This window comes from Ambystoma mexicanum, chromosome 6p (assembly GCF_040938575.1).
Source record: "Ambystoma mexicanum isolate Mex_15411 chromosome 6p, UKY_AmexF1_1, whole genome shotgun sequence".
Classification (NCBI taxonomy): domain Eukaryota; kingdom Metazoa; phylum Chordata; class Amphibia; order Caudata; family Ambystomatidae; genus Ambystoma; species Ambystoma mexicanum.
Genome location: NC_090935.1, coordinates 1331281829 through 1331303607, shown reverse-complemented (window position 1 = coordinate 1331303607; position 21779 = coordinate 1331281829). Strand labels below are relative to the sequence as shown.

The 21779-nt window shown below is 46.8% G+C and overlaps 1 protein-coding gene across 7 annotated transcripts in view; it reads right to left on the bottom strand.

Annotated features, from left to right (window-relative positions):
• The window catches only part of ACO1 (aconitase 1), a 792824-nt gene that overhangs the window by 762932 nt on the left and 8113 nt on the right, over positions 1 to 21779 (bottom strand). The gene's annotated exons all lie outside the window — the stretch shown is intronic.

The following is a 21779-nucleotide window of genomic DNA, read 5'->3' as shown; positions in this document are numbered from 1 at the left end:
AAAATGGCCCTGCCATTCCAGGCTTCCATGTTTTGTAACCACCAGTGGAGTTCGATGATGGCTTCAGGGTCCAGTGTTACGAACTGATGGTAGCCTAGCCCTCCCCTGAGGTGTCTTATCTTCAACCTCTGCAGTCCTCTGTAGTGTAGCGGACCAGGGAAAATAGCTTGAATGGAAGCTGCGAGTAATCTGACTTTCCGAGCTAGGCTGCGAAGAGACACTACTTTCTTCGCTACTATCGCTCTTAACTCCTTTTTCTATACCTTTTATCTTTGCTGCAGGGAGCTCTAGTGTGGCCTTCTTGGTATCTATCAAGAAACCCAGAAAGTCCATCCTCTGCGATGGGTTCCGCTCTGATTTTTCTTTGTTTATGACGAAGCCGAGAGAGCTCATGAGTTCGCACACCCACGGCTGCTTGGTCTCGTAGGCTGGCGGCGCATTGTCCCAGTAGGAGTATGTCGTCCAGGTATAAGATTATCCTGACCCCCCTCTCCCGAATAGCTGCTGCTACCGGGCGCATGATTTTTGTGAACGCCCATGGTGCTGAAGCTAGGCCGAAGGGCAGGCAGGTGAACCTCCAAATGTCCTCTCCCCATCGAAAACATATCTCTCTGGTGAGGAGTCGCTATCGGGATCGAAAGATAGGCGTCTTTCAGGTCTAGCCTGACTAACCAATCTCCTGTTCTGAGAAGGTACCTCAGGAGGTGAATCCCCTCCATTTTGAAGTGTCTGTACACTACCCACTTGTTCAAGTTTTTTAAAATTGATGATGGGTCTCACTTTCTACCCTCTGTGCACCAGAAACATGTTGCTGAGAAAACCTTTGCTTTGCGTTCTCTCCCTTTCTATAGCGCCCTTGTCTGCTAGGCTTCGGAGTTCGCTGCACAGCCGCTGTCGCTCTGCTAAGGGCATGTGCATCTGCGCTGGTTCTCGCGCTTGCGTGGGGTTGCCTACAAATTCTAGCTGCATGCCTGAAACTGCTTGCAATACTCAAATTGCCCAAAACGACCGGACCCCCAACCTCTTTGCCGTCCGGTCCCAGCAAAAACGCGCCTGGGGAAGATACATTTGAAGGAATTTTGCGCCTTCGTGCGCCGAGTATGTCCCAACAAACTGGGACATTTCTTTTACGAAGTGTCTCCAAATAGTAGTCCTTTCGCTTCTCTTCCTGCCTCGTATTAGGCCAAATCACTCAATTTTTCGTCGATTTTGAGTAGGCCTCCACATCTCCTTTCTGCTGAGAGGGCACAGTTAGTGTTACCCAATAAGCAAACTGCTCTTTGCACCCAGTTTCCCAGTGCCACGACATCTACTGGCTTGCCGGTGTCTCCGGCTTTCTCCGCCAGGTCCATTATTTCGGCGAGCGGGCCTGCCATGTCTAGTACTCTGTCCTGGAATCCCCGCCACGCTCTATCTTCCTCGCCCTCATTGTCCAGCGAGTATCCCGCGTCCTCCTCTTCCCCTTCATTGTACACCCCCGGGGTAGGGTAGGGGTGTGTGGGGGGACTGGGGGTCGAGAACCCGGCACTGCCGCCCTCGTTAAGAAGGCTTTAAGCCTACTTACTGGGTCGGCTGACTCTTGAGGTGGTAAACTCACCCCTTCTGTGGTGCTTCGGGTCGTCTTGCTGATGTCCCCTCCCCTGGGCTTAGTGCCCTTTTCCTTCTTGGAACTTCTGCCTTCTGCTTCTGCAGCATGGCTTCCAAGTGTTCTAGCCTCTGGGCTAGGGGCATCATGCCCTCTGATACTGCTTGAGAAAGAGTCTCCTAGTACTCTCTTGAAGCTGCATATAAATTCATGTTTGCTATAAAATAACTTTAAAGTGGATTACCATCAAAATTCTATTAGATTGTCCCTTGGAAAGTCATTAAAAAAAAAACAAATAAAAAGAAAAAAAAATCCTCCTTCCCATGTAAACTGTCATTAACTTCCTAAAATAAGCAGAGTACTTCTCAGTCGAGTAAATGCATGCACAAAATTGATCGGAGACTATACTAGAAGTGGAACTATACTAGAAGTGGAACTAACAAAATGGCTAGACCCTTTTTGAACAGAACAGAATCAGCACTCATATCCATCTGGGACCACTTAAAGAAAAACGCCAACTCCAACACAACCTCAACCCCGATTCTGCTAGACTATTCGGCAGCATTCGACACAGTAAGCCATGACACCCTCATCAAGAGATTAGAAGGTATAGGTATAATGGACTTACCACTGCTCTGGATAAAATCATTCCTAGCGAACAGACCAGAAACGGTCTAGATAAAACCCTTCAAATCTGCTCCACGAGTGAACGACTGCAAAGTACCACAAAGATCCGCACTATCACCACTGTACTTAAAAACATCTATAGACTTCGCAAATCAAGATCTTCAAAACATACAATCTTACGTGCTACAACCATGCAGACGACACTCAAATCTACAAAAAATAAATTAAAAAAAATAAATAAATAGTAATTTAAAAAAAAAAAAAAAAAAAAAAAAAAAAAATCGAAGATGCACAAGCACAACACTCAACTCTAGGAGAATATCTCAAAGAAATCTATGACTAGATTAACGCTAACAACCTAAAAATCAACCCAGGAAAAGACAGAAATGATTAGATCCAAAAACCAAGAGAACACCTACATAGCATGGCTGATAGAACTGGGAACTGCGCCCACACCATAAAATGTAGTCAAAAGCCTGGAAGTCCTAATGGACAATGCACCAACCTTAGAACCACAAGTAAACCCAATAATTAACAAATGCTTCTTCCTTCACTCAACAAAAAGAATCCTACCATTCCTGGCCTTCACCCTCAAAACACTAACAATCATCGCCCTCAAGAATCGACTACTTCAACAGCCTCTACACCTGCTGAAGAAACTACAAGGCATTCAAAATGCAGCGGCTAGACTCCTCCTAAAACTATCTAGAAGAGATCACATCACACCAGCGCTAGAAATGCTACTATTACGTTCAAAACGATGTGCATAACACACAGGGCAATCAGCGGCCAGGGAGCAAAATTCCTACAAAAGAAAATAACCATCTACAAGCCAACGAGACTCCTCAGATCAAGCAATGAAATCCACCTGGAACCAAAGCCATACGCCAAGAAAAAACTAGGGGGCTCCTCTTTCTCCCACCTGGCTGCAAAAACCTAGAACAACCTCCCAAAAGGAATACGAAACACCAAAGACCACATAAAATTCAGAAAACGACTAAAAACCTGGCTCTTCAACACCTCGGGACCAGACAAACTGAAACAACAAAACCGAAAATGTAAAGCGAACCAGCTGACAGAACCCATGACAGTACAGACAACACCTAGACCCGACAGAGGGGAACATCCACAAGAACGAGAGACAATGCTAGGCGGAACAGACCACGAGTGACAACCCAATCGGGACAGAATAGCTAACATGGCTGACACAAACAGGCCCAACTATCAGCCCTACCCACTACCAGACATGACTACATGAACCTTGCGTAAACCCCAACCCAACTGTGCATCCACACTATCCAACTACTACCTCACGCCCACAAGACAACCATCAAACCAATCCACATAAGCTAACCCGACAGCCAGTTGAGACCACTATCATCACACTAAGATCCCACACCAAAGCTAGTAAGTCGAAACCGAATGCACCAAACCGACATACACGACACCCTAGCAGAGATGTACTGACTGAATGATTAACCACACAACCACACACACACAACCACGCCAATCCAGACTTCCTGGCAAGGACTGAACTGAACCGAGTCGCAACCAGACAGAGCGATGGTTATGGCCACAGGTCGCAAGTAGATAGTTCTGCGGGGACCAGTTTGCATCAAACAGACTGGGATGTAGGTGCTGGCCTGAATAAGAACACAGATCGAATTGTAGAGATTAACTAACGCAACATATCGACTGAGAGAGGAGACAGCCTTGTCAAGCAGAAACTAGATCACTATAAGGAATAAATGTTGTCTAAATCTCGTAAGACACATGAATGAAAGTACATTTTCTCTGGACTACAATGCTAATAACCAACCCTACTAAAACATCAACCCTCTTCACACACCTCTCAAACCCCAACTAAACACAACCATACCACATAAGCAACCCCCGCATGCACTTCACCACTCCGCAACAACTAACACACCACAGAGAACCCCACACAAGGATTCTGACCGGATACCACACCAAAAAGCTCAGTGAACGGTGTTAACGGTACTGAAGCTGCCCACAGCACATCACAGCTCCCTTGCTCTCGCTCCAAACTTTATCCTAACGCGTCCTAAGCCTCCCCCCTTTCGTTGAGATCCACCAGAGTGCCAGGGGACCACTACGGTGGTGATAGTGCGCAGTGAAAATATCCTTTAACATGGTGTAGTAAGACGGGGACAAGCTGAAGCTGTAAGAATGCGACTACCGTTTCAATCCCTCCTCTACATAACCAGCGTTCCCTTTGTTCCGCAGGAATCCCCTGCCAAGCACCAATATATTCAATGGTGGTCAGACTGTTGAAACTGAGATACAAAATGAAGCGGCCAAGTACAAGGCCACAAAATGTTAGGTAAATGCGCAGGCTACCAGGCAAAAAAAACGTTGTGCAATATACTCGGCATACATCTTCTTGTTAGACAATTTAAGTTGATATAACAAGCGATCCCAGTTAGCAGTTTTTACTTTGAACTGAAGGAGGAAATCATGGAAATACACCTTAGAGAGAAATTGTAAGACTAGTGTCCCCAAGTGCTCCAAGCAGGTCCTTTCGAGGTCACAATAAGTCTGGTTAAAGCAATTACAATTGTTCTTTTTTAACATGCTTAATAACAGAGTTGTTTCTAAGCGTGGCATCAGGATTTGAACCTGTGTTGCGCTGCGTTGTCTTGCTTCCAAGACAAACGCATTGCCCCCGAACTATGTATCTTTTAATGTGCATTAAATAACTAGGTGCAAAGAAATAAATATTTTTTTTAATTCAGTTAAAACATTTGTTAGTCGCCTATAAAATATCTGATTGGGAATTGGACTTACATTTGTACTCCCTAAAAAAAATAAAAAGAAAAAAAAAAGAATTTAAACAAAATAATTTCAAATAAATCATTTTACTCACAAGAAACAGGGAGTAAAATACTCCCACTACCAAATCTTATGTGGAGCACTGACTGGGACTGCTCTCAGGAGGCCCAACAAGGAGCACAACATTGTCCCCTCAATGTTAAGCAAGGTAATAAATTGCAAGGGTAAAGTCAACAACTTGTATGAAATACCAGGGATGACACTAACCTAGTATATCTCAAGCAGGCCCTCTATACTCCATCCCTCTTTCCTGGCTAAGAAGTTTGATGCCCAACCATTTCTGAAGCATTTCCTGTGGCAGCAAGCTCCCATAAAAAGGAAAAGGGGGCGCAATTCTTCAAGGGTATGCCCAAGTACACAACTATTTACCATCACCAAGGTTTATCTGCCTAATTTCTAGCTGAAGTACCCACTGCAGCAGGCTTTTTTCCCCCACAACCATGATTTTTGTCTCTCTCAAATTTATGGGTGCGGCCTAAAGCACCACGTCATTGTATGACATCCATGGTTCCCATGAATTTGGAAATTTACGAGAAGCTCTTACAGTCTCGTCCATGTCTGCCGGATACAAGTTAAATAACAGGGGCCAACATGCAACACAGTTTCAAACCATGGTTGTGAGGTAAAAATGCAAGTTCAGAGCTGTAAAAAGTCACGAACTAGTCAGCTGTGGGATTATCCCACTAAAAAGGGGACGGGGGCTTGGTTGATAGCCACACTGTTCTATGCACTAGGCTGAAGAATGCCCTAAATAATTGTGTTTCAAGCAAATAACATAGGCGATACAGTGGGTTACAGGCAGTATACAGGGCGTAACATTAGACTGAGGCACTGTAAACAGGACTCCGAGCATGCTTTTTGCTAGACACAAATTCACATTTTATTAACTTGCTTAGTACCCGCAGAAGCTGGCAGCACATTGCAAACTACACGGTCCCAGGATCATACAGTAAGAAAAGAACAGGCTTTGATACTTAAGCGAGTGCCGGGGAAAGGCAGTGAATGCACAAACATTTTATAATTAGACGTATTTGATGAAACTGGTCTGGTGGTTTAAAAACGTCCCGTGGTGGTTTCAAATTGCCCCTTTGCACTTCTTATCCTGGGAAGAGGTTCGAAGAGTTCCTAAGATGCTACATTGAAACGGAAACTTGTCAATGGTCCAAGGCTTTTGCAGTGTCAGGATCTGTTGTATTAAACAGATGGAGATGACTGGCGGCAGATGACTAAAGACCTGCTGGTCATCTCAAATGTCTTAATATTTTGGCACTACGATGTGGGAATTTGGGGTTGGACTGTGATATTACAAAGGTGGTAGAGGGTGGTGTAGCAAGGTTTGCAGGACCCAATCATTTCAGGATAGTGTGTCCCCCACACTGGAGGAATGATGAAACTCTACCAACCAGCTTCACATGGAGGACTATCCTAATTTTGCAAATCGTTTTCATGCCAATTATTATATAGGATTATAAAAGCTTCCGTTTTAGGGCGTATATTGGACAGCGCCTTTCATGCAGTTGCTCCACATTCATTATGAATCTTGCTTTCCCAGATGTGACTGGACCCAGAATAAATTGCATTACTTCTTGCTTGGTGTACACCCCTTTTTGGATTACTTTTGTAATTTTTTATTGGAGATTTCCGAGGCAACCCACAGTACAGTTGCTTGCAATGGGCCTAGTAGTCTGTCCCGCACCACTCAATTCGAACCAGTGACACGTTGATGTACATTTATTTGATCATATGTAATATGGATGGATCAGGAATCCAAGATGGCTGCCGGCAGGGAGTGAGCGCGCTGCCGGAGCTCCTCGTACCCCGAAGGCAAAGCGGTGCCCACCACCCCGCCAGCGGAATATATTATATCGAAAAGCCCCCCCAGTGTGCCTGCCTGGAGGCTGGAGGCGACGGGTGCCGGCAAATCCACCTGGGAGGAGTGGAGTAGGACGGCAGGCGGCGCTCCGGTCTTCTCAGCCCAGACCCTCGGGAGAGAGGCGGCCTCCCGGGACCGAACTTGCGGCGGAGCCGGAGCTGCTGCAGCGGATCCCTTGTCTGCGGTGGAGACCCGCGGGAGGTTCCCCCCGAAGAAGCTGCAGGTTGAGACACAGCCCCGGCCGGAGAGCGAGAGAGCAGGAGAGCCGGAAAAGCGGCAGAGCGGGCGCGACAACGCAGTTGTGTCGGCCCTGGCAGGTGGCCTTGAGGAGCGCTCCTACGGGGCCTCGTGGACCTCGAACGGGATCCTGGTGGAGCGTCAGTGGAGTAGGAGCCCGGGCCCATAACCCAGCTACCTGGAGACACACCGCCTTGGGACCCAGAGGTATCGGTGAAGAGCAGGAAGCTCTGGTGAGGGACGGGGAGTGCAGCACCCCTCGGGAAGAAGGTGCATGTTTGGAGGCCGCTGCCGCCTGGGGTTGGGGGGGGGGGGGTTGTGGGCACCGGGGGTGGGCTGGCGGGCCCGAGCGCTGGGCTGGCCCCAAAGGGGGGGTGCCCCCTTGATTTGAACTAAAACTGGAAACAGCGTGGTGGCACTCAACGCATTGGCAGGTGGAAGCTCGATTTCTGACCACCTGAGTGACCACTTTTGAAGTGGATGGACTCGAGCTGCAGGCTTCAGGAACCAGTGAGCCAGGAGGGCTACCCCAGCGGGGGAAGGGGCTGCGGAAAATTGGGAGTCTTGGCCCCCACTGTGAGGAACTTCGTCAAACACACCATGAGATAGGTGCCAGGGAGGCTGCAGGGAGGGCGTGGAGGGGCCATGTCTACGAAACCTAAGGGCAAAGGTGGACGTGCCCCCCACACTACAAGTGATGTGCCCGGTGCCCTTCGTTCGCTGTGGTCCCCGCAAGATACTAGAGCAGGAATGAGAAGTGACCAGGAGGGGGCAGCGGTTTCTATCCAGCAGGACGCAGAGCAGGCGTCTAGCTTGATGTCAAAGCAGGACTTTTTGGGCGAGGTAAAAAATGTGCAGACTAACCTTGCTAAGACGTTTCAGGACCAGTTTCAGCTCATGAGAGCGGACCTGAACGAGGCCCTAGGGGAGATCTGGCAGGAAATGAGACAACTGGGAGACAGAACCTACTTGCTGGAGAAAGGCCTACAGGATATTGATAAAGATGCGGCTGCCAACAGTGAAGCTATCGAAAGACTAGATGTAGCCACTCGAAATTTGGAGGCGCAGGTCGAAGATTTGGAAAATAGGTCCCGTAGAATTAACATCAGGGTGAAACTGCTGCCGGAATCAGCCAAGGATAAGGACCTGAAAGAAGTGATCCAGGATATCTTTGCGGGCATTCTGGGTATGGACTCCCCGGAACAGGTCGAGTTAGACCGGGTCCACGGGGTGGGGAGGTCTCCAAAAGGAGCAACACCAAGGCCAAGGGATGTGGTGGCGGCTTTCGCCAGATAAGCACAAAAAGAGACAGTCCTGCGGATGGCACGGCAGAAGGAACTGATCATGTACCAGGGCCAGCAGATAGCGCTTTATCAGGATTTGGCGGGCAGCACGCTAGTGAAAAGGAAATTGATGGGGCCCGTCCTGAAAAGGCTCAATGATAAAGGCATTAGATATAATTGGACCTTTCCGTTCGGCCTTGTGTTTGAATGGGAGGGAAAGCCTAAGCGCATTACAACGGTACAGGAAGGAGCCGAGCTTTTGCAAATTGACTGGGAGGGTGCCCCTGACCGAGGCTCCCCTCATGCAAACGAGTTCCGGCCCAGGTTGAGGCCTTGGGAATGGTCAACGGTGGGGGTAAAAAAAGGAGGCCTCAGAAGGGAACTGCGCTACGCCCCGCAGAGTTGGCTGGAGAAGTGGAGTTGGGTGCACGGGGGGGGGGGGTCCCGACTGTCAGGTGCGATAGGGGTGGTGGGCCCTTGTAAGGATTCACTAGAGGGGGGGGGTGATTTGCAGTGTTTAGACCATCTTGGGTCAAATAAGGGCAGTTTTGTCCGTGGGGGATGGGGAGGGGAAAGAGGGGGGTTGGGTGAGGGGACGGACTCACCCTAAGTTGGGGATGCAGGGTGGGGAGGGAACCACAGCTTGTTTTGGTAAGGGGAGGGCCTGGACAGATGGTGGGACAGTGAGAAGGAGGCTGGAAGGCGAGGGAAGGCCCCGGAGCCCGCTGCAGGAGAAGTGCGGTGGACCGCCGACGGGCGTTTTTGGGGTAAAACAAAAGGGAAGCCGAAGTAGGGGCCTGGGGCCCCCCAGGAACCTTCAGGTGGCTAACGCATAATGTGAGGGGGTCGAATTCCTCCCTCAAATGGAAAAAACTGGAGCAATTTACTAGGTCCCATAAGCCGGATGTGCTGGCGTTGCAGGAGACCCACCTGCGCCGGCAGGACCAGGGCCGCCTACGCCTGAAAGGCTTTCTGCAGTTACGGTTCACATCAGGCTCAACCAAAAAAGGAGGAGTGGCCCTGGCCTTCGGGAAAGGGATTCATTTTAGGCTCCAGGATATTCTGAGAGATAGGGAGGGAAGGTACGTTATGGTGAGGGGGGTGATACAAGGCGTGGAGTGCACTATTGCTTCAGTGTATGGCTCTAATGTAGGTCAGGAGCAGTTTTTGTTTTTTTTTGTTGATATTACCATCTTTCTTTATTAACAAATCGATGTCTAAAAAAAAAACAAGCAACTACGTCATAAAGTCATACAAATCAAAAAGTGAACAAGCAAACATGAATCCTATATTTCATCAAACAGTCTCGTGTTTTCTGTTTAAATCACACTTCTTGTAAAGAACATAGGTGATGTTAGTGACCTATTATGAGTGACTTTTATCCATATTTAGATGACATGTATGTGACAAAAAAGTGCTCATAAGAAAAAGTGTCGACAGCTTAGTCTGTTTCTAGCCTTTTTGCTCTTTTTTCCAACCTTCGTGGCTTAATCAGTTTTTAGGTTTTGGTTCAAGGCTGTCTTCAGGACACATGATCCCTTTGTGGGATAAGCGTTACATACTTCTAGGATTCTTGGATCTTATACATTGGACAAACACATCCAAAATCGAACAAATAGATATTTAAAAAAACTGACCCATACATTGTATTCATACTTTTACACTATTTGCCCAATTCATTCTTCTAACCCCATTAAGATTTCTGTGCACAACAAAAAACGTATTCATTTTCATAAGATCTCTTTCAATTCACTCGTTTGTTAATAACTTTCTTTGAAGCATTTCCATTATTTATTATTTAGTCATATTAGTCCGTGCATGCGGTCATGCTCAAACCACATGCTAATGCTGACAATAATAAAGCTCTCAGCAGAATTTGCCATCAATTCTTTGCACACATGTGAAACATCTAGCATCAGAGGTCCTGGCTTTTATTCCCCAGAACAGAGTGACATCCGCCTATAGCATGTTATTAATCATCAGACAGGTCCTAGTAAGAACATTCATATCAAAAGACTTTTTCGTTCCACACTCTACAGTATTACAATGCACATCATCTTCGAGAGATGCTGTAACAAGTACTTAGACAGCAGTCAAAAATAAAAAAAATAAATAAATAAATTAAAAAATTTAAAAAATCAGAAAAGCCCCCTTGATAGCGTTTCTGAAGGTACCGCCACAATGATGTGGTTCGTGCATTCATGTTTTTTTACAACTTCACAAGATAACCAAAAAACAGCCTGCAAGAAAAACCATGATCAGGCTGGTGTTCAGTTTATGTTGTCTCTTTTCAGGTGCATTATTAAACTTATCACCAGCATGACTCATTGCGTACCTGTTCCAAGTGACAGGATACGTGAGGTTGCGCTAAGTTTTCGATTTCCTGCACGTGTTATAGCCGATAAGTGAAAGCCGTCTCAGTCTTTCCCTTTACTGGCATCTCAACGCAATAAACATTGTTGTTGTTTAGCCCTTGTGTAAGTTCGCATATATGCGTGACCACGTTTGTTTCTTCTCGCAATCCTTAAGCGGTCAGGAGCAGTTTTTACGGGAAACTCTGCGCACACTGCAGGACTTCGCGAGAGGGCAAGTGATATTGATGGGGGACTTCAATCTTGCTTGGGATAGAGTGCGAGACAGATCCCGGCGGGAGACCGGAGGAGGTGGCACGGTGTCGTCTCCTCAATTAAAGGAGAGATGGGAGGAGGCCGGGTTAAGGGATGTCTGGCGGGTTCACAGGGGGGAAGAAGGGGGCTTCACCTTCTTGTCAGATGTCCACAAAACTCAGTCCCGTATTGACTACATCTGGGGGTCTGCTAGCTTGTTGGGGAAAGTGGAAGCGGTGGAAGTGGGCCCTTTGGGGATAGCCGACCACCAGGTGGTGCAAATGACCATGCATCTCGGGAGGCGCCGACCAGGAGTCTGGGGCTGCAGGTTTCCAGGAGAACTCTTGAGGGATCATGTATTGAGGGAGGAAATAGGGGGTAGGATCCAGGATTTCTTTGAGAGAAGTAATGCCTCGGATACCAGTCAGAGTACGAGATGGGACGCCTTCAAGGCGACCTTGAGGGGGGAGCTCATCGCTATAAAGGCGGAAAGGAACAGGCAACTGAGGACGTTCAGAGTCTCAATTGGAAAGGGAGGTCGAGGCGGCCAGGGCTCGGGTACAAGAGACCCCCACGAAAAAGATTTACAGGGAATATAGGCTGGTGGAGGGTCAGCTGGGGGTTCTAAGGACTAAAAAAGCGGAAAGTGCTATGTTGAGAGTGCGACAGGGATACCACGCTAAGGCTAACAAAGCAGGCTCCCTGCTGGCCCGCCTCCCGAGGGGGCACAGGGAGCAGAGGGTTATACTGGCCGTCAAAGATGCTGAAGGAAGGAGGCTCACGAGGGATGAGGCGATTCGAGAGAGGCTAGTGGAGTTTTATGAAGCGCTATACTCCTCGCAGGGTCCGCACCCCCAGCTGCAGAGAGAGTTTCTGGAGAACCTGCCCCTACCACGCTTATCGGTGGAGGAGGGCGAGGAGCTGGGTCATCCTATTTCTCAGGACGAGGTGCGGTCCGTCATCGCGTCTCTTCCGCTCAATAAGGCCCCCAGGCCCCGACGGCTTCACGAACCTCTTTTATAAAACGTTCTCTCATCAACTGATCCCGCATTTAACAGAACTATTCAACACGTTTCGTGTCGAAGGTGGGGTCACCCCTACGATGGAGGAGTCCAAAATCTCCCTTATCCATAAAGTGGGGAAGGACCCGGAGGACTGCGCCTCTTATCGCCCAATCGCTCTAATTAACACTAAGGCTAAGATCTTCACCAAGATATTAGTGAGGCGCTTGCAAGAGCATTTAGCCTCCTTAATCCACCAAGACCAGGCAGGTTTTGTCCTGGGAAGGCAGACTCCCGACAACATCAGGAGGGTAGCCCATCTTGTAGAGAAGTCCCGTAAAACGAACACTCCGGCGGTCTTGCTGGCACTCGACGCTGAAAAAGGGTTCGACCGGGTGGAGTGGTCGTTCCTATTCCAGGTGATGACGAAAATGGGCTTAGGGCCGGGGTTTATAGACATGGTCGCTGCTAATTATAGAAATCCCACCTCGCGTCTCTTGGTGACTGGAGAGATGTCTAAGCCACTCCGACGACTACAACGGGAGACAAAGCAGGGGTGTCCCCTATCTCCGTTGCTTTACGCAATATACCTGGAACCGTTTCTTCAGGCAATAAGAGAGACGGATGATATTAGGGGGATATCATTCGGGGGGGCCCTGCATAAGGTAGCAGCTTTTGCGGATGACATGCTCCTCTCACTAACTAATCCAAAGGGGTCCATTAAGGCTAGCATAGAATTACTCGCCAAATTTGGGGAGGTGTCGGGGCTCTGGGTCAACCTACAGAAGTCGGAACTAATGAACTTGTTTCTGAGAAGCGAAAGAGCTGAGGGCACTCTCACCGTTTAAATGGAGCCCAGCTGGGCTTACTTACCTGGGGGTCAGGATAACGCCCTCGCTGTCGGGCTGGGTTGGGGCAAATTATGAGCCCATATTATTGGCAATTAAAAAGGATCTAAGGAAATAGGAGCCCAGAAAATTTCCTGGTTGGGGAGGGGGGGGGGGCAGTTTTCAAAATGGTTACTCTTCCCCGTCTATTATATTCGTTTCAGGCCATTCCCCTATCGGTCCCAGAAACGTTTAAGAAACTCGACCGGGCGGTCAAGGACTTTATATGCGAGGGTAGGAGGTCTCGCCTATCTCAGCGCGTATTAACTGCCTCGAGGGGAAGGGGGGGGCTGGCTTTCCCCAACTTCCGCCGCTATTATGAAACCGCCCCGCTTAGGGTGATCAGGGAATGGTTTTCGGCGTCATATCTCAAGCACTGGGTAAAAATGGACAGAGCCGTTGCTCGGTGCCATTTGGGGGAAATATTGTGGCTTCCACGGAGATTGAGACCTTCCCACCTTTACTTAAGCGCTATTACCAAAGGAGTGGTGGATTGCTGGGATAGGGCTGTAGTTAGGAGAGGAATCTCGACCCTTCCCTCTCAGTTTACCCCGATCTTTAAAAATGGTGAATTTACCCCAGGATTGGAGGAGGGGGCGTTTCGAATTTGGGAAGATGGGGGTTGCAATACCCTGAGGGACATGTTCAGTGGGACAGGAGTTAAAACGTTCCAGGATTGCAAGCGGGAATTTGGGATAGGGGAGCAGGAGAGACACAGATACTTCCAGATCAGACATTGGTTAATGTCCGCGGGGGTGAGAAAGGCTGCGACCCGGGATTTGACTCAATTTGAAAGGTTTCTTCTTACGCACGAGGGATCTAAGGGGCGAATATAAGCAGCTAGAGCTTACTGGCTCGGAACCTTCCTGGGCGTATATGAGGAGCTGGGAGCAGCGATCGGGAGTCAGTCTAGGGATTCAAGATTGGGAGAGGTTGTGGAGACAGATCCCGAAACTGGCAAAAGCGGTGCAATTACAAGAGGCATGGTATAAGTATGTATACAATTGGCACTATACCCCAGCCCGTTTGCACAGAATTTACCCGGCTATATCGGGGGAGTGCTGGAGAGGGTGTGGGGGAGAAGGTACTGCAGCACACATATGGTAGGATTGTCCAAAACTCCGGCCCTTCTGGAGCGATCTCACACGGGCCCACACCCAGCATCTGGGGGGGAGGCAGTTATGATCCCCAAGAGATACTTTCGAGTAGGGGTGGTCAGGAGGAGGTGGGCGGAGTCATTCCAAGGCGAGGGTGATCTCCATCTTGGCGGCAATGGCGCTCATCGCACAGAGGTGGAAGTCTCCCTCGATCCCGACTGAACAAGATTGGCTAAGGAAGATGTGGGACATTGTATCGATGGAATGGGTTACATATGCAATCAATAACAAACTGGAGAACTTCTCCACGGAGTGGGGAGAGACGCTGGCTTATTTGAGAAGGGAATTCAGAGAGCAGTGGTGCCCTCAAAGACTCAAGCTACTGGATATCTATGGCTACGGGGGTGGAGAAAAGACTGACTGAGGGGGGAGAACTTGAGGATTCTGTGGTGGGAGTGGGGGTTCTTGGTTTTGATGTTGATTAATAATCAAAAAATTATAAAAAAAAAAAAAAAAAAAAAATGGATGAATCGAGGCCCCAGCCCGCCAATTTTCGCCATAGGGCAGTGCGTGAGACAATCAAAGGCGCTGGCGTAATCATATGTAACCAATTTAGATTTTAATATTAGGATGATAATAAGTGTTGGTTACAAGATACTGCAATGTCCAGAGGTTAGCGGGCGCCAATTATTCCATATTAACGGTAAGAACATTGGTTGAGCTTCTGTTTGTCAGTTAGTTCTCACAACGGGCGCCGTTTTGATGGTGGACACATGGACCTGGTGGCGATAGTGCTAGTTAGCCATTTGGGTTGGGCATTCAAGCACTGCAAACTATTGGTTATGCCCAGTGATATTAGTGTATGTGTTCGAATAGGAGCTTGTTGTTTATACCCTTGTCCCTTTTCCTTGTAATCCATGCTGGGAAAAAAAAAAATCGCATTTTATCCTTGTGTTGTACACCAATATGGATACAACAGGATATATGGATCTCTTTTTCTAATATGGCGGTAATGTATAATATGTAACACTCGGTAAAAAAAAAACGGATGTGTTATTAATTGGTTTTACTGTACATGATTGTAGCTCTGATGAAAACCTGTCATTAAAAGGTTGAAACACGTGTTGGCAGCAATCAATTAAAGCACAAATTCTTGCATTTGCTATTGTTTTGTATATTAATGACATCTGTTTTAGGGTATAGCGCAATTGCTCAACAAATGTTCTTGTACATCTTTAATACTCCAGAATCTGGGCTACGGTCAGATTGGTTGACCATTGCATGCGTGTCCCCTCTGCCCCTGGAATTCTATTAATGCTGATTCGTGACCTTTTTCTAAAATTGGGCATCAGCTCGATGAGGTAGTAGCCCATGTATTTCTTACTCTTATGTACAGTACTGAGCCGCTTCATGAAACCAGTTTGTTGTTTCTCAGTTTGTTTTCATCTCCCCACTTTATCTTTCTTAATAGAGATGAGACATTTTGCTACTAAAGTCGATCATGGCAAGTACTGTATTTTCAGGGATCAGAGCTTAATCCCTTTTTGAAAACCAGAATCTGAATAGATTTGCGTCAACTATCCGGGATGATTCCCTGGCCAAGCACCAAGGTGAAATCTTTGTGCAATAGCTGTACCAAGAACTTTGGAATTCTTTTAATCACTATATTACCGCGGCCAGGGGCCCTAGAGGCCTTGATTTTTCCAACACTACTCTAGATCCTCAATCTCGCAATCATCCTATGCGTTAATCCGAACGTACATGGGATTGGATTTTGGATACTTTTTAGCATTTTTTTTCATAATATAAAGTTCCTGATGTGGGTTTCCCAGCAATTATCAGCAATCAGACTTGCTTCCTTTTTTCTGCCACTAAAAAAGTGCAGTGGAGATGCCACAACTGTTGTGTGTTTTGAGTAGACTAAAAAGAAACCTCCAGTTTGCGTTATTCAGATCATGCTTGTAATTTCAGAGCCATTTCTGTACCGAGTCCATAATAGTATGGCATGTCACTTCTTAGCTTCCCATAAATAGTGCCGGATCTTAAATTATGGCGCAAGGTGGCACGCAAGAGTTTATTTTCTTTGGAGAAAACTAGATCAAAGATCGCGGGGCAGAATGTATTGTTATATAGCTCCACCCTGTGGCTTTGTCCAGATAATTTTTGGTGCGGATGTCCCATTGACACTGAGTAAATGCATCAACGGACGTCCCACAACCATTCAGGATATTTTCAACATTAGCTTCAGTCCAGACTACTCGATTCCCCTTAGCATTCATAGAAACCCGTTGCTGGATCTCAGATTTTTTTTTTCCCCCTTAAGGAAGCAAACAGTCAAACGAAAGTCAGTGAAGCCAGCAGTAAATGATTTGACTATCCTTTCAATGCCAGGTCCAACAAAAAACAGTCCAACCTGTACAATGCCCTCCTGTTTGTCCATGTATCTACTACCCAATTACCAGTGCCGTTAGCTGCACCATTACTCCTATTCAAATGTACAAGGCCATAACCATAGAGATGTGTTACCCAAGAACGAACCATCTCAGCCCTCTTCTGGTGGTGTGCACCCATGTTTGCACCCTCGCATACACTTTGAGCAGCTGTTCCACTTAAAGTTGGAGAGCAAAATGAGCATTAAAATCACAGCAATCATATTAGACCTAGGGAACCAGATGTCCATTCCAACATGGTTCCCTCCATATATGATTGAACCCCCTGGATGGTCGTACAAATTCATTAACAAAAGCTTATCTAAAGGAGAGGGAAGGTCCTCAACTACAGGTCTTAATACATAAGGAGAGGAACTACCTTTATAACTCAACTTTGTGTGTACTCAAGCCCCAATACAGAATCCTCCCAGGGGATGCCCCATATCAAGTGTGAAAGCCACACAACATAGGGTTTTTATACCCATCAATTATGAAACCATCAAGCAGACAGGTCTCCTAGAGTAAAAATATGTCACTTGCAGTGACTACTTTAAGTCCAGCTGGGTTACAAAGAAATTAACGGAATCCTCTGGCATTCCAAGAAAGAAATGTGTACGACAGCATCTGCAGGTCGGGTCAAGTACAATTTTCTAATTGGTTGTCTCCCATGGATTGCGGAATCCAGCATTCCCCCCTCTCCCATTCGACTCACCTTCTGTATGTGGGTGGGTTGCAAGTCTTAGTCTCTCCGATGGATAGCCCAGCTCGTTATAGGTTTCGGGCTTACGAGGGATAAGAGGTTGAATGATCTCAGTCGGGTGTCTTGACTGAAAATTTGCGGCAGACGATTAAATCATAAAAGGTGCAGAAGAAGTATAAACAAGATCAACAATAATTGGTGAGATGAATTTCACTAAAGCCCAGTTGTTAGTGCATTTGATTTCAGGGAGTTCCAACATTTTCGATGTCCGCCGATGGATCAATGGCAATATATGATGTAGCAGTTGTAATATGCAACTGCGATTAAGAAAAGGGCTACCTGCTGTTGGAACCCGCTCTACTATTTTTACCAACTTGCCCAGTGGACATATTCGTAGCAGGCTTGTGCTGATCCAAGCAAATATCGCTTTGCCCTTTGTTTTCTGGTAACCGGTAAGGTTCAAATTGCCCTGGTCAAATGTGCCTCCATGCTTGTCAAATGGATTCAAAAGATTATCGGCTGTAGGCTGACTAGTTGGAGGCAGCTGTAGAAGACTTTTTCGCTGCAAATGCCTCTGCAAAAAGCCATCAGATGTCACAACGGTTTCAGGTTTCCCCACCCTCTTCTCAGCAGTCTGTATCGATCCATTTATCCAACAGTCCCTTTGGAAAACGACCGAAATTGGTGGGTCATTGGGCACCAGGGCTGGTTGGCCCTTTCTTTAACTGATCATAGTGATTCTAAGTATTAATACAGATTACAACCTTGTTTGTAGGCAAGTGCCTCTGCATTCCTCTTTTTGTTCACATCTAGCATAACCTGCTGACTCCTACTGTTCATTTGTCTCTGCTTCAAATTGATATTACGTTTGCGGCGTCTTTCCCCCCACGCAAGAGGAATCTTCATGGCAGACATACGCTGCTTCCTCAAAAGGAAGAATCATGCCGGTGACTCATTTGCCATAGACCTAGTCCCTTCAAAGTTTTCGTTTTGCTCGGTCAATAAGAGCGCAGAGGTTGACAATCGAGGTCAGAGAGGGGGTGGAACAACAATCCCAAGACGATTCATTCGATCTAACATTTGCATCCCCACAACTATTAGCAAGTATGAAGTCCACGGCTCGGGCAAGAGTTTTATTAAGCTCAAATTGTTCTTTAGCCCTGTTTGAGCAGAGTCCAAAAATTGCATCGACTGGCCGCAACTGCGTTCAGGATCAGGGCAAAATCTTCCGTTGCAAGTATGGACTTCCTGGAGATAATGGAGGAGTCAAAATCACTGCCAGAGTCGGCAGCAACGTGTTCTAAATCAGGCATAGCCGACAGATTAATACCAATAATGTATCAGACACTTGTGGCTGAAGTTGTCAAGACGCGATTCTCATACATTTAATAATTATTATCTATAGAGTGAGTGTGATGCCTCCAAATGGCAAATAAAGCAGTGTCGCCGAGGGGGTCGGTACAGCGACAGAAGCCGGCACCAACCTAATTGGGAAGAAGCCTGAGATCTTGAACTGCTCAGCAAGAAACGTTGTCGTTCTTGGCGCAAGGGACAGCAATTGTGCCATAGAGTTGGCTAAAGCCGGGCTACTGTTTCTTTTGGGCCGACAACTAGTTTTACTCTGCCGGGCATATGTGCGCAAATACGCAGGCTTCATTGAATACAACTCCCTGCAGCCAGTTAGAAAGTATGCAGTTTAGGAGAAAAATCTGAAAAGGACTCAAAGTGCCACCCCAAAGTGCACACTTACGGGGTACACGCAGCTTCCTGATTTTAAAAGTCAATTTTGTGGGAGGGGGCGGAAGAGGATAGCCGCACACAAAACCAGGAGTGTGCTGCTTACAATGATCCAGCTAGGAGGTAAGGCAACCAACACTGCAAGACTGCACACTTGCCGACACAGGAGTTTCCCTGTGCATGGCTGGCAGCAGTGTCGCAAACAGAGTGGGTTTGTGGGGGACATGCACCATTTTACAGAAGGCGCATTCATCTCACTAATGTCTTACTTCGAATGGTACACAAAAATTGTGCATCATTGCTCATTTTATGTCTTCAGTACAAATAACTTCAGGTGGCATTAAACATATTAGTACAACATTGCTAAAACGGGTTGGTTTGCAAACCCAATTTTAATTAGCAAACTCTGTTAATCAATTTTTGAAAAAGAATGTATGATTTGAAGAGGCAGAAAAATCCTTGGTGCCTGAACTACAATTCCAAATATCAACAAGACAGAAACGTCAGGCAGCCAGGAAGAATGCCAGAGACTGCAGAGGCGTTGCTAGGTGGGGGCTAAGAGGGATATAGCCCCTGGTCTTTTGGTTGCAGCTCCGGATAGAATCTCCAGGAGCTACAACCAAAAGGCTGGCTAGCTCCCAGTCCCGACAGTTCCAACATTAGCATAGCCCCAGGTCTTTTCCAGACCTAGCAACACCCCTGCCAGAGAAGCCAAACCAGCTGCAAAAAGGCCTCAATGACGGCTGGAAGAGTATCATGCACGACATTCCGAGTACGCACAAGTCTCCCAAAATGTCAGCGCACCATTGAGGCATCCAGAAAAGCAACCACCTCATCCTTCCGGTGAGCCTGCACTCCAAAACCATGCATTTGGCCATTGAAGAGCAACTTGGAAGAACATGGCCAAGCACTACATCAGAAAAAGATACTGGTGGCCGGGCATTCCTGCAATAGTAGAAGATCTAAGGAGGGACTGTCTGCAAGGTAAGATCAGCATAAAATTTATATAAACACACACAACTTTACCCCTGCAACCCATACAGGATTATCCACACGGTGTGGAGAAAACTTACATTAAACGCAACTGATCCATTTAAAACGCTAGATTCAGAGCAAAATCAAATCTTTTTAGTTATGGATTATATCTGAAAAATCTGAGTGCGACTTGGTCCTGTGTGTCAAAGAAAGTCCCTCCCCAAGTTAATCATCTCAATGACGGCGAGGAAATTCCTGAAGGAATAATTAAAAAATGGACAATGGAAGGCAATTGAATTAAATGAAACGTGGGCCTTCCTGAAGGACAATGATATGATACGATATGGCATTTATTACGCGCCTATACACAAGTGTTTCACCACACTCCTCGTTTTACAGCTCTATAACACCCTGCAGGAAATGGTTTGGTCGTGCGCATGAATCACTTATTGACGTGAAGGGGTATGTCAAACTAACCATGGTCAGTTCCCTTGTTTGGATAGACGCATTTAAGGAAACACTCAATGCATATAGACTTGCACTCTATTTGGGCACCGGGACGGAATACTTTGCCCTTAGGAGGAGCACCCACCCTTGCAGCTGCTTAGGCTACCACCCACACAGCACCTCCTCTCCGCTCTCAAGGATAAACACACGGTAAATTAATGTAATTTTAGATGGAATCAGAGAGAAGCAACGGACTTCAAAACAATACAATGATCCCAAGTATTCTTTGAAAGCATAGCACATTGTGGCAAGGGGGTGGATCACAATGAAGGAGCTAAACACATGCCCAAAGGGCTCTTCAGATTCCACCCACTCCAGAAACCATCATCACAACCATTAAAAGAAAGCTTTACTCTGGGGAGTGGCAACAAGACGTCTGAGAATAATGTGAAAGCCCCCATGGCTGGCAGGTAGGGGCAGCGAGTTCCGAAAATCTGTTTATGCGAGTGACAGGACTATCACAGAGGGTGAAGTTTCAGGAAGAAACCACTGCGCATCCAGGTCAAGCGAGGACCTTGCCCCCAAAAGGAAACGCTGCACAGAGTGCCTACAAGAAGCCGAGCCTGCTCTGTTCAAAGAAGGGCATCAGTCCCTAATCCAAAGAAGGATTTTATCCATTACTGACACGTCATCCTATTTCTCTTCCCTCCCACCCCAACTCTTTGCACCGTTTTGCCTTCCCTGGGGAAGGGAGAGGTTATGTTAAATGTAATGCTGGCTGGAATCGAGGTTCCAGTCAGTACGATATAAGAACTTTGACCTGCTTATGTTAGAAAAGGCCTGCTGAGGTGTCTGCTTTGCCGGGTTGAAGTCTCACTAATAATCCTACTCACTCCCATCTCCCTTGGCCCTTTATGGTTTACATACTGTGAAAACCAAGTTAGGCGCATCCTCTATAGGATTCTTAAAGTTAAGAGAACACTCCACACAGGCTCATCTCAGATACAGGCATCTGAGAAGAGGTCAAGTTGTGCCTGTAACAAACGTTCCATTTACAGGATCGCAGAGGTGGAAGAAAAATGTTTGTATTCTGGGAGTTATCCTATCACTTATGCCATTAGGTACACAATGACTATCGAGCAGAAACATATAGTCATCTAAATAGTGGCTCAATCACCAGAATGAGCAGACTGGCTTAGAACTTACAAAGAGAGCATAAATCGATCTGTATCACCATTGCCTCCAAGAAATCAAAATGTTCTACATATTTTTTTTATTTCTTTTAAATCCCCACCTAAACACTGACAAAAAACTAATATGAATTAAGAAATGAGCAACTGCTGGGATCATGCTAATTAACATGGTGGGCAAGATGGAAAACACAAAGTACATCTCTCTATAAGCCACCGTTTACAGAACTTGCCCTCGTTTCCTGCGTCATA